This window comes from Ictidomys tridecemlineatus, chromosome 1 (assembly GCF_052094955.1).
Source record: "Ictidomys tridecemlineatus isolate mIctTri1 chromosome 1, mIctTri1.hap1, whole genome shotgun sequence".
Classification (NCBI taxonomy): Eukaryota; Metazoa; Chordata; class Mammalia; order Rodentia; family Sciuridae; genus Ictidomys; species Ictidomys tridecemlineatus.
Window position 1 is genome coordinate 4,893,606 of NC_135477.1, and position 14,239 is coordinate 4,907,844.

The 14,239-nt window shown below is 51.3% G+C and overlaps 1 protein-coding gene across 5 annotated transcripts in view; it reads right to left on the reverse strand.

Moving 5' to 3' along the window:
• The window catches only part of Dock1 (dedicator of cytokinesis 1), a 461,323-nt gene that overhangs the window by 336,045 nt on the left and 111,039 nt on the right, over window positions 1-14,239 (reverse strand). The window lies entirely within an intron of this gene.

Sequence of the window (14,239 nt, forward strand, 5' to 3'; positions counted from 1 at the left end):
CTGAACACTTGGGATGTGTGCACTTCAACGTCTATAAATTATACCTCCATTCACAATCCAGCTTTTTGAATTGATAAAGGAAGTTGGGGATTGAATACTCCAAATCAAAAACAAAGGTTGCAGATTGGGAGTTTCAACACACTGACATGTGGCCCGCAACATGCTGCATTTAAACACAGAGCCAAGGTGAACCAAGAGTACAGGATGAGAAGATCCTCCGTGCCCACAGCACATGCAGAGCCACAGGAACCCGCCACAGCCCAGCCACGTCAGAGGAAGACCTCGGGAATCCCGACTGGGCCAGGGCGGGCTACAGGGCCAGATGAGGATTCCAAATCCCCACACTCCCAGTAACAGCTTCCACACTCTTTCTGGATGGTGCCCTGAAGGAAGGGCCTCGCCCAGTGTCTCCTCACCAGCGCTCTTTCCATCTTGCTAAGGAGACGCGGCAGACAGAAGGGCTGTGGGTACCAAGAGCAAAATGCCTCCGGAGCCAGGCTCAGGAGCTGGTGTCCCCAGGGCAAAGGACAGCTGGGAAACCCAGGGCCTGTGGGTGGGTGACCTCCATGGCACAGAGATGGCTCTGCACATAGCACGTCCTGTAGCCAAGATGACCCATGCACATGGGAAATAGGGGATCGTGCTTTCCTGGAAATACATCTCACACATGAAGATGCCAGTGGATCTCATCTGCCCTCCAGCTGGTGGAGGCCCTGGGACCCCAGCCCAGGAACCCCCAAACAGCGTCCTGGGACAGAACATCCCCAGTCCTGGGGGCGTGAGATGGCCATGCACACCAAGGAGGGGCTCCCAATAAAAGCCACCAAACTCTGAGAGGGGTTGGGCAAGGTCCTAGGAAAGCTCTTTTTCAATTAAAAACATATTTTATTTAAAAATATAAATGAAAAAAGTTATCTCATGACAAAAAAAGAACTAATAAAGAATTCCATCAGATAAAAATTTAAAGAATTCATATAATTTTCATACTGACACCCTCCCCCCAGTTCTACTCCTGTGTCTTCCCTGGGAGACCTTAACCTTTCCTGAAAATGTAATTAAAAATAAACTCATATGTCAATTCTCAGCATGTCAGCTGGAATCGCACACACTGCCATCTGACTACCAGAGCACCCCACACTCCTCTTCCCAGACTGGGCTGCCCCCACCCCAGTCCTTACTCTCAACTCAGCTCTTGGCTCCAGCCCCTGGGTTGCCATATTCCCCAAACACCAATCCATTTCTGTCACCCCCTTGCTCTCTCCTCCCTCCCATCCCTGGAATGTCCCTCCTGTCCCCCAATTTGCAGGCACCCTCAAAGCTCAGAGCCAGTCCCATCAGCTCTCTGGGGTTTCAGGCCACTTGCTACTTCCTTTGGATACCTGCCTTGCCTGCAGTCTCTCATATCAACATCCAATGACTCAACGCTGGACCACGTTACCTGCTACCTGTCCTGGGGGTCCACACCTGGTTTCCTCTCCTGCAGACAGAAAGCTATTATTATCCATGGCCTCTAGCCAGTACAAGTCCATAGCTGGCCACAAAGGAGCATACTCTGAAGTCAAATAACCCAGTGCACACTATCTTTGACAGCATGCTTTATATATATTTCAAATGCTGATACCTACAAGCATGTCTGGGAAGAGGTCACATATGAAGCGGACGTGCAGAAACTTTTCAGTAAGAGCTGGATAAACATCAAGTCAGCTGATTGTGTGGACCCTGAGTTAGCACATCTTTTTCTTTCAAGAATCGATCCCATGGCCTTTCCCATGGGCATATCAGCTGCCTGCTCAGCATGCACTTGGGAGCTCCAGGCACCTGCCTGCCTCTGTCCATGGAGGCTGCAGAATGCAGCGGAACTCCAGGCAGGAATGTGTGGAAGCAAGTGCTGGAGGCACTGCCCAAGTCCTGTGTCCAAAGAGGAGCAAGCAGGGGAGATGGAGTCTGGAAACACCCCCAGGAAGGAAGAAAGAAGGGCAGACCCTGGGATAGGGTGAGGAAGCCCACTCACCAGCATAAGGAAAGATGAGGCCTAGGCCAGGCCGCAGAGGAGCCCCTGGTGCAGGGGGAGACAGCCAATAGGAAGGCTCACCCAAAATGGAAAGGGGAGGGGGATGGAAGGACCTGGAGTGGCTCAGTGAAGTAGGACAAGCTGGGGACAAAGAGGCAGCTAGCACACCCTGCAGGAGCCCCTCCCCGTGCCCTCGGCAGAGCCTTGGCCTTAGACTTTGGGGTCTGGGGGCACCCTGGGGTCTACACCATGGCCCCCGCATTCTGGTTCTTGGTGTTCTAGTGCATCTTTGCTGGTCATTGTGGCTGTGCTCAGTGTCACCCGCTGTCAGGCAGCTCTCACTGCACACGGATTCAACCCAACCTTGGAGTCTTTCTGTGGCAAGAAGGTGTAGGCCATTGACATGGGTGGTAGAGAAAGAGCAGAGAACAGAAGCTGGCCATGTCTGCCACGGACCCCCTTGAAGGCACACATATAATCCAAAGGGCCGACAGTAACCTGGAGTGTAGATTCCCAAGTGATACCGCATGTCTCCTTGTCAGTCATCTGCCTTTGACAAGTAACCAAAGGAAGGAGATGGAAATTCCATTGATACATGGTCCTCCTACATTTTGGATCCAGATTCTGTGACAGGTCAAATTACCATTAACAAGCACAAAGAGCACACAGACCACCCCAGCTCAGCCACAGCTCACCTTGCCCCCACGGCCAGCTGCCTCCATCTCCAGTGCAGCTCTGCTGGGAGGTGGTGGACCTTTCCATTAAGAGGCAGGGCCTAGTGAGAGGTCTTCGGTCACTGGGGGGCGTGCCCTTGAGTGTAGGTGGACCAAGGCCTTCTTCCTCTCCCTAGTTCCCGGGCCTGAGGCGAGAGGGCCACTGCCCACACGCTCGTGCCTTCATGGGCTGCTCCACCAAGGCCCAGAGCCCTGGTCTACCCATCGTGCACGGGGCCTCTGAAACCCGTGCCTGTCCTCTTCCTAAGCTGATCATCTCAGGTATCCGTGATTCTGACAGAAAGCTGGCCACACCAGGTGGAGTGCATAATGTCAGGGGTGTTTCTATGAAAACATCCTCAAAAGTAAGTTCTACTGATCAGAGGAGCGGACAGCAGTCCCTCCTTCATCATTTATCTAGACAGCACACAACTATGTTTAAAAAACAGCATCTCTGACAATGAGTCCCCAAATGTAAGGGAAGGGCACACAGGCAGGAAGAAAGTCTGCTTTGTTCTAATAAGACACACTTTAGAGCCTCTTCGGTCCCTTCACCACACTGAATGTGCAGGATTCCCCGCAGGAGGACTGATTCTACTTGAATTACAAAAGTGTCACATCCACAGTTCACAGAGAATCACACTGCTCAGCTCCTCCTGGAAACCGTACAGCCAGGCCCAGGACTGAGTAAAGTTGCCGTCATGCACATGTTGACAATGTGACTGGGGAAACTTTACAGAAGAATGGACTGAAGAGCAGGAAGCTGGGGTCTGTCCCCTCGCCTCCTCGGCGCATCCCTGAAAACACGCAGCCGTGCCTTCCCACTCCGGCTCCCCGACGCCCAGACGGAAACACTCAGGAGCTCTGGAATCCAACTTGACCAGAGTCTCGGTTTCATCTGCACACACACAAAATCATTTACGCCATCATCACATTCTGCAAAATAGTTTTAATGAAACTTTATAACTACCCAATCTAACTGTGACAGAGCTGATGGTTTTTAAGTTCACATATAAAATAGTCCTTTTTCATGCGTGCTAATGCAATGAAACTCGCCACCTGGTTTCTCAATAAAATTCTTCCTGGGCATACTGAAGGGCCAGTCTCCTCCAGGGTCTCCTTGGACGACTTGTCATGCCGGCTGAACACCGACTCTAAATGAAGGCTTTAACGACCCTTTCCATCAGCCCTGCAGACAGGCCCAGAGAAGGGCTGCAGAACCCATTTCACAGCTTCACACATTTGTACTGGCTTCAGCTGCATTTGAAAAGCTCCCCAGATCTCGCTGAAGGCTGCTTCAACCCTCTCTCTGCTTGCTGCCCTGGGACACCTCCACTTCAGTTTCAACTTCAGGTCTTTTCCTTCTCAGGAAGAGCCCCTTGGCTAAGGGAAGAGGTTCCTTCTGAGGACTGACATGGCCTTCAGCTGTCAGACGGCTCTCTTTGTGTCCAAGGTTACTGCACAATGAGAACCAGGCAAGCTTCCGCCTCCCCCCTGCAGTCATTGTTCCTCCAATGGAGTAGATATCTGTGCACCCTAGATGCACCCTCCACACCCAATGCTTTGGACTCCCCATCTGTGTGAATGAACTCATTTCCTTCCTTCAGAAATCAACCTGAGTAGACTCTATGCAATTAGACCACTAGAGCAGTACAGTAAGACTTGAAGGTGGGTACTGATGCCCTCCTGTGTTTGTTCTTCTCCCTTGGTATCGTGATGGTTATTTGGATCTTTAACTTTTCCACATGAACTTCAGAATCACTTTATCAATAGTGTCAAAATTGCTAGCGGAGATTTTGGTTGTAAATGCACTGAATCTGTAGATCATGTTGGAAAGAATTGGCATTGTAGTGATACTGAGTCACTCATCTACAAACAAGGAATCTATTTCTTCTTATTTTAAGCTCATTTGAGGTTTATGCAATTTGCAATCAAAATAGGCCCCAAAGCCATAGAAACTTAAAATAGGCACAGAATTGACAAACATCTATGGCAATTCCATTTGTAAATGTAATTCCAAAAGTGAGGTGCACACCAGTCTTCAGAGGCTGGCACCCTGACTCTACAAGCCTGGTCTCACAGAGACCAGGCATCTGTCTGAAGGGCTCCCAGGGACAGCTGCAGCTGAAGATCCCAGACGAGGGCCAGTGGATGTGGAAAGCCACGTTCCCATCAACAATAGTGCTATCAAAATGCCCAGACTCTACATGATTACGTCCTCTGCCCAGCGCTTGAGAAAGCTTTTCATTATTATTTTTAACAGCCTCTATGGCCATACTGGGAGGATCCTAAGAGATAATATGCATCAAAAGGCGTTGGTGACTGTGAAGCTGCACGAATAGAAAGGGATTAGGATTATTTCAGGCTGCACCATCCATCGGGACAAAAGCAGCAGAGACATTCTCTCCAAACCACATGGGAGTCTGGGTTTGGTACCTTCCTTGGCTGTGTTATACAACCACACATCCAGCAACAACTAACTTGACATCAGAACCACCCGACAGTCAGTCAGCCAACAGCACCCACTAAATAGACATCAGACGAGATCTCGTAAAAGAAAGTGAAACCTAGCCCTAAAAGAAATAATGTCGTTAGAAGTGGCAGGTGAATACACACAAAGAGGCTGTTCAAATGCAGACCTGAGGGAGGACAGGTCAGCTCCCTGTGGCTGCACAGGACAGCTTCCCATGCCACAGGGAGGCAGAGTCTCAGTAACACTGTACCCTCGACACCTGTGCGTCTCTCACAATATCCAACAGGTGCACGAGTCCAGCCAAGGCTTGGGAGATGACCAAGGCGCCTTCCTTCCACTTGCTCTCCTTCCACATAGGATCCACCACCACGGCCCAGAGATTAGACCAAATGTCTCCACCCCCTTCCCAAATCCTGCAGCCCAGTGGTTCTCAACCAGGAGCCATTCGCCCCCAGGCCCCAGGGGACAGCAGCAATGGCTAGAAGCATTTCTGTTTGCCATGACTGGCGAGAGCGACTGGCGTGGGCCAGGAGTGCTGCTAAACATCCCACAGTACACAAGAGCCACCAGCCCCAGTGGCAGCAGGGACAAGGTGGACACATGACAGCATCTCATCCCTGGCTTCCTCTTGGCCTCTCAAATCCATTCCATAGGCAGAAGCCAAATGCCTCTCAGATAAGCCAGTGGTGACCTGAGCCAGCATCCTCAGTGGCTCCCACAGGTCCAGGACGCGCCCACGTGCACACAGCTTCGCCTCCACCCCAGCCCTGATGTCCGTGGTGCACACCCCCAGCCAGGACCACACACCTTCTCATTTCCGACCAGCAAGCACCTCCTGCCTGCTGCCTCCACCTGGAGGTGACTCACTCTGTACTTTGTCTTGTTCCTCCTTTAAACCTCCCTAGAACCCCCAAATGGTTCTATCCCCTCAAAATACCTCCTCACCCCAACCCTCACTTTGGTTAATGACTTACTACAATCCACAGAGGGGTGATGAGGGCAATTCGCTGGACATCATTTCCTGCAATGGTCTAACTGGGTGCTCATGGCAGGGTTACTGGGCTCACCTCTGCCCACTCAGACATGAACATGAGAACACACACTGCTCTGGCTTGCATCTGGAAAGTCCCCAAAGGCTCCTGTGTTGACGCCTGGGCCCCCAAAGCAGCGGAATTCAGAGGCGGGGCTCTAGGAAGTGTCTGGATCATGAGGGCTCCAATCTCATCAGCAGATTAGTCCACTGAAAGCTGAATGACCACTGGGAGGTGGTGGAGGTTGAGGGACGCAGGACCTACTTGAAGGAAGTGGGTCACTCCTGCCAGGCCGAGGAAGGGTAATTTTTGTCCCTGGACATCTCTTCCTGCTTCCCAGGCACCATGAAATGGGACATTTTCTCTGCCATGTCCTTCCATCATGACAGTCTGCCTTGCTTGGGCCCGAAGCCATGGAGCCAGCCAACCACGGACTAAAACCTCTGAAACCTTCAGCCAAAATAAATCCTTCCTCCTCCAGGTTGTTCAGATCAGACTCTTTGTTCACAGCAACAAAAAGCCGACTGACACAGAGAACGTACTGTATGGTATGTGCGGCACCCAGGGCCTGGCACACGGTACAGTGAACACAGGAAATGATTTTCAAAATAAAGGAAAAAACGAACAGCTGACGGATTGCTAAGGGGAAGCCTCCATGGACCTCCCGCCTCCTGCAGGAACACTAGTAAGTCCAGACCTGGGAGGAGAAAGGGCTGGACCGCACCTGGCATGTCGGCAGGAGACAGGCTCTGAGAGGAGCTCGCGGAAGTAGGAGGGGTACCAGGGAGAGCGCTTTAAAGGCCAAGGTTCGGGCGAGCGAAGAAGAAGTCTCCCTGGGTTCAAAAGCAGAAGTCCTGGTTCAGAGGAGAGTTTCACTGCCAGTGAGCTCCACGGCAGGGGAGATGGGACGGCGATGAAGTGGCAGACTCCTACAACCCCAAATTAGGCCTGGCCCCTGATACAGGTAGGCACGAGGGGGTAATCAACACAGAACACCAGCCATGACATTTAAAGCAACAGGTAAATGCCACCCGCTATAGATTAGTCCACTGAAAGCTGAATGACCGCTATAGATCAATGAAATCATTCACTGCAGGTATAGAATCCTGAAAGCAAAATTCAAGTATTTGACAATAGAAAAATTAATTCGATAAAAAAATCATTTCATTAAGCAAGTGAATGCACATCAATTCAGGCGTACGTCCTGAATCAGCACAGAGCCGTTACGATTATAATTACGACTACATATTCATATGGAAAGGTGCTTGGGACTGAATGATTAGAAAGCAGTAAACCAAAAATCATCAATGCCGTAACTATGAAAATTCCCCAACACAGAGACCAGCACTGTTAGAAGACCAGTATGAACGGCCGGTTTGCTGAGGGAGAGTGGTAAGACTGGAAGGGTCTCCCTGGCCGCCACCCATGTCCTTCCACATGGCTGGGGCCTGCTGCAGCGAGCTGTGAGCAGCAGACTCAGGGCTGAGAGGAGGTCAAAGAGACAAGCACAGCATCCACCCAGGCAGCCCCAGAAGCAGCCTTGCCCAAAGCAGGAGGTCTCACTCCCACCAGGGCAGGTGAGGGGAGCCCTGGGGAAATGGCAAGAGGGCAGGAGGCTGCAGGGTCTGGTCAGTGGGGCCCCCTGCAGAGCCACAGACCAGTCAGCAATCGGAACTAAAGTTCCACCAACAGTGAGCTGTGAAGTATTTCCTCCACCTTCTTTCCTTCTGCAGCTGCTCGCCTCTGACAGGAACCCTAACTCCACATGCAAGTGTCTTACCACCAGTGGGGAAAGGCAGCCTGTCAAATCAAAATAGAGCAGAACCAAAATAGAGGGCAGGAGGCCCGGGTGGAGCTGGTCTTGCAGGCCGCACCAGCTCGGACCCCTGCTGGTGCTTACAGTAGCCAGAATGCTCCCTGGGCCAGCGCAGGCCTGGACACTTGCAACCTTGAGTGGCTAGAAACCAGCCACAGCAGCATCCCTTGAAGCTGGCTAGAGACCAGGCACTCCTCGGAGTTAGCGCTGGAATTTGCATCTTTACAAGACGTGGGGTTTGGTTGCACACTGAGGCCTGGGAAGCCCCAGGTTGACAGCTCCATGTCCAACTGGCTACAGGCACCCGGCTCAGGGACCACCTCCTCAAGCCTGGGTGCCACTAACACCCACGCTGACTCCTCCTGTGTGTGGAACTGTGCCGCCAACAGGTACATTCAGGTCCTCATCGGGAACCAGTGATGTGGCCTTATCTGGGAACAGTCTTTTTATAGTATAATCAAGACAGCAGGAGGTCATACTAGAGTGGACTGGCCCGAGATCCCACACTGGTGTTCCTACAAGAAAAGGAGAACAACGGAGGCCACAGAAAAATGGGAAGGCCAGGTAAAATGAGGGGCGGAGGCTGCATGACACACCTAGGAGCCCGCGAGGACACTCTCCCTGGGAGGCCCAGGCAGAAGCAACCCAGCAGACACCCTGACTTTGGAGTTGTAATCCCCAGAACTGTGAGGCGAACCCTGCTGTCTGGAGCTCTTTCACTTCTGCAGTCCTGGGAGGCTGACACAACCTGCAGGCTGGCTGCTCCCTTCAGCTGCTGGACTCCGGGACCCCTCCCCAGGCAGCGGTTCTCCACCAGGTGCAGCCGTTCCTGGCACGGCCAGTGCTCCCGAGCAGTCAGCCTCGTCCACCCCAACATCCTGTCCCACAGTCCATCTCCTGCCAGGGTAAGGTGACCTACAAAGTCCCCATCCAAACCATCAGATCCTTGCCCAGGTGAAAGAGCAGAGGCCTCAGGATGACACCCAGAGACGTCTGCAGTCACCCTGAATCACTCTCTGAAACAGTCCACCCTCCCCCACCTCACAAGAAGACGGAGGCCGGGGTGCTGCCTGCACCCAGGAAGCCCTCCAGGACAAAGGGCCCCCTGACACCTCCAGATGCTCGCTGGTCTGCAGTGGGACAGCAGCTCACGGGCTAGTTCCTGCCACACCCAGAATTAGCTGGGCTGCGGCAGTGGGTCACCAGAGCTTCCCTGGCATGGCCAGCAACCCTGTGCCAACAGAAATGAAGGTCACAAAAGCCAGTGTTTAGCGATGACACGGGCCTCGTCACGCAACACGCAGAGGGCAGCTCAGTCCCAGGAAGCGCAGAGCCAAGGACAGCAGGGCAGACAGGAGGGCCATGGGAAAGCAGGGCCCAGACCCACATTCAACACCAGCCTGAGAAAGACACAGAGTCCCCACCTCGGCCAGGGTCCCAGAGCCTAGGTGTGACCTTCACAGGACCCAGGAGCACGTGGAGATGCCTCCCAGCAAACCAGGTGGGACACGCCTTTGCCACACACAGAGGGGTCAGACAAGGAGGGTCACAAGCACCCACAGAAATGGGAAGGAGAAACCATCCGAGAGGCCGAGTAAGTCAGGACTCCGCCACAAGGTGACCTTAAAAAGACAGGCAAAGGGAAAATATATCTAGAAAAAAATGATGTCTAAAAGTGTGTGGTGTATTCATATTTTACAGAAAAACATGCCCCGAATCCTTGGGCCCTACGTCTGCAGACATAACCAACTGCGATTTTTAAAAATGTTTATATTTTTAAATATGATTACATTAAACATACACAATTTTTGCTCATCACTTCCTAAAAAATAAATATAACAACTATTTACACAGCGTTCAGATTGTCTGAAACTTTATAAGTAACCCAGAGATTAAAGTATGATGTGGGAGGACGTGTGTCATGTGTAAATACTATGTCATTCTCCCTCTTATTTATTGATTTACTTATTGATTTTGCAGTGCTGGGAATCAAAGGCAGGGCCTCCCACAGGCCAGGCAAGTGCTTTATCACTGAACTACATCCCAGCCCCACTGTGCCATTTTCTATGAGGGACAGGAGCATCTTCAAGTTTGGGTGCAGGGTCTTGGAACCAAACCCCGCAGATGCCGAGGGACATTCTGTAGACATACATGTGAATACACAGTCCACATAGATGTGGACATATGTGGGAAGACACCCAAATGAGGAGACCAGCAGGCAATTGTAAGGGTGAGACACTGGAGTGGAATCTCCCAGAGGTGAAGGGCTGCATGATTCTCCTCATTTTAATCCACTTGCACGTGAAGAGGGAACCTGTGGGCCTTGGAGGAGGGGCTGGGGGAGCTGCTCCTGCGGCCGCTCAAAGCCACGGAGAGAAGCCTCATCTCCTCCACAAGAAAATCCTGCTGTCTCTCCACCTTATTTGTCATCGACCCTGGTACCTTCTGACTATTTTTCCTGAAGACAATAAAATTCCAAACTTGCAAATGTGTGAGAAGCGACATGAACCCAAATGCTAGTTTAGAAATAGGCAAAAAGCAGCAAAAACTTCACCTAATGAAGAATTTGGGGTAACACGTAAGGCCAGCAAGTACCGCTAATTCAAGTCAGAGGAAATTAAAACTGTACCTCTTGGAGGGCCAAACTCACCCATCCACTGTATTTACTGAGATTACAAAATAGCTGATTTCCAACACAGCTCCTTCCTAGAAGGCCAGATGGAAACAGCACCATGAGGTGCTTAGAGGGAAGAGACAGGGAGGGCTGCTCCCCAGGGCCAGTTGCCCTCGCCTGCTGCATGCCAACCTCAGCTTGGGGGGCCTCGAATTCAATTAATCTTCACCCCAGTCCAATCCACATGCCTGAGCGCCAGGGGCCTGGGGCTCTACAAGACAATGGAAGAAGTCAGAAAACTAATGAGAATATTTTCATAATAAACTACACAGGGGAGGCAGGAGAAGAGCCCTAAAGAATAGTAACAGGCATCAGTTCTCAAATGTGGGCTGAAATCCATTAAGCTGTTCATAAAATACGCTGTTAACCAGCAATATTCTTCGTGCAAACCATTAGTGTATCATAGACTAAAGGAGACGACAATAGAAAAGGCCAGAATGTGGGAGGGCAGGCACTTCTCAGGAACAGTTTTCAGCAACACTACAGCACACCCACATGCATGCACATGCTCAACAGGCACATATCCAGCACTCACGCTCACATCACATAGGCATGAGCACACACACACAAACATGTGCACACCTAACATGCCCGTGCACACACACCTCACACACATCTGTGCACATAGCCACGCATGCACTCATACATCTACACACATAGACACAACATTCTCACACTAACATGCTACATGTATGCCTGTGGCACATACACATGCACACACATATATAACACACACACATGCAAGAAGAATCCATCTCTTGTCAAGGCTCATGTTCAAACTTTCCTTTTACAAAAGATCCTGAAATTCTTGGCCCCAGACACAGGAACAGGAATGGTTGGGTGTGGTGTGTGAAGTGTCTCCAGAACCATCCCAGAAAGAAGGTGGAAATACTTGAGGAACTGGGTCACCCTGACTGCAATGCTCCAAACACCTTGATCTGCCATTGCAATCCACTGTTGTCACACAGCAGGGCCAAGACCTGTGTCTCCTCCTCCAAGAGGCCTCCAAGCCCAGGCCATCAGCTGTCTCCCTCCCCTTCAGATTCACATGACCTTTGTGGCGTGTCATCAGAGTTTCTTCACGGCTTTATGCACACACAGAGTGCGTGTAGGTGGGAAGCTCTACTGGGAATAGGCAGGCCCTATGCCCTTCCAGCCAGGACATGGACTCTGCAGCCCTAGTCCATGAAGGTGGACAAAAGGAACAGGCCTGGTTCCCCATGTCAGGGAGGAGCTGGGGCAGAGCTTCACTGTCCCCCAGGAGCCATCCCAGGAAGCCCTCAGCACAGGCGGGGTGGCTCTGGGTACAGGGATGGACTTGTCTTCTGCAGCAGGAAGTAAGAAGGCCAGGTGGCACTGGTGAGAGCCGAGGTGACCATGCCTGAGGAGCTTCTGAAAACCACTGCTGAAGTAAATGCAATAAGGACCTCAAAGAAGGAGTGGGGTACAATTGCTGTACACTGGAAAACACGGTGGTGACTCTTCCAAAACCCAGACTCAAGATCACCATATGACCTAGCCGTTCTCCTGCTGGGTAAGTGTTTAAGAGAATGGAAGCCAGGGGTGCGAGGGGTTTGCACACCCACATTACAGCAGCTTCACTAGCAATGGCCATGGTCTGAGCAAAATATGGTCAATCCATACAAATAAACACCATCCGGCCTTCAAAAAGCAGGAGAGTGGCACAAGCTACAACAGGGAGGGACGCTGAAGGCCTTGTGCTGGTCGTGGGGCCAACGCCCCCAACTCCACCTCCACGGGCCTGCAAGGGCAGTCAGGTGCAGAGACGGAGACAGGAGGGCACCTTCCAGGGGTGCAGGAGGAGTGATGGGCTTTGATCTTTGATGGGTGTGGGGTTTCAAGTGGGGAGATGGAACCGCTCATAAGGGGCTGGGGTTGTGGCTCAGCAGTAGAGTGCTCACCTAGTACGTGCGAGGCCCTGGTTCCACCCTCAGCACCACATAAAAATAAGTAAATAAAAAAAGGTATTGCGTCCAACTACAACTAAAAAATAAATATTTAAAAGAAAAAAGAAACTGCTCTGAAGCAGAGGACAGTGGTCACAAAACAGTGGACACACCAACATCACTGACGTGTGCCCTTAGAATGGGAAATTCACATCATTGTATCACAACAAAAAATGTGTCTCCCAAAGGGTTTGGCTGTAGCCCTGAGGTTGGGGGCTTTAAATGAGGGGCAGTAAAGGAGCACTTGACTGACCCTGTCTCCAGAAACACTGGATACCCCAGAACCTGGGAAGCGGAGGTGAGCTGGAAGATGGAGGTGAGCCCCCTCCACCAGCCACGGTGTGGCCATTCTAGTAAAGACTTTCACTAAGTCAAAAGGAAATGGCCGTGTTGCAAACTCACGCTAGAGGCCAAGTTTGTCCCACAGCAAGTGAGTGTGGAAACTCCTCTGCCCTGTCATCCCGAGGCCTGAGCCCTGGAGCTGCCCCTCACCCATGCCTGGGCTGTGAGTAGTGGGTTCTGTTCCACGAAGGTGACTCCAGGGTGCTGACAGTGAGAAACCCCAGTCGGGTCACCCAGACCAGGCCATGAAGACAAGAGGCATGCTGACCTCGAGGTCACAGACAAAGGATGCAGCAGATCCCCCAGTTCAAATCAGCCAACAGGAGACACCCTTTGGGAAACAACCTTTAAACCCAGGAAACGGCACAGTCTGGAGAACGCCTTCCGTAGGCAAAGCAATTCACAGCAGTATTCACACGTCAACACGGCAAAACCAAAAGTCAAAATGCCACAAAAACCAGAGTTCCGCAGCAGGAGCCCTTAAATCTCCAACGGTGACAGAACAACTATAGTAAAATAATAGAATAACAAATTAGCAGCAAGGTGGCAGGGGTGGGGGCGGCCTGCCAAACAAAACCCGTGCATCTGGCTTTCAGATGGGGGATCAGCACCAACGCACAAACGTCACCAGATCCGCTCCCATCTTACAAAGAAACACCCCGCGAAGGAAATTCTTCCTGGTTTCTACTCACTAAATGATGTGACTTCAAGGGAGGCAGGAAGACACAAGTCAAGCCCAATCAAATTTAATAATGTAAGAATATATTTAGCAATCTAAAATTACTTCTGGGCACGAAACTTCCTGTAATTTTTATCTATTCTTACCCGGTTTGTGTCTGTTTTTCTAAAATGGCACTAGACGCGGTAGTAAATGTACCCAGCACATTGCTAATTTTAACCCTGGAACAATAAGGAAGCTCTAAACAATACTGAGTTGCCAAAATTACCAACCTATAACTTTAAGATGCACACCATGTGGCTTTTCCCTAGGTTTTAGAACTAACTCTTGAAATGGTGAATGACTAACACAGAACACCTCGGTGGCCCTGCCCGGCAGCAGCACCCCCTGGGAGGAAGAGGGAAGCTCCACTGTGTTCCTGTTTGGCCCAGCGGTGTCTCCTGGTGGCAGCAGCCAGGAGACGACTGAACACACGGCGCTTGTTCCCGAGAGCATGGCAAAACCTGAGAGCTGGAAAAGGACTTGCCCAAGGT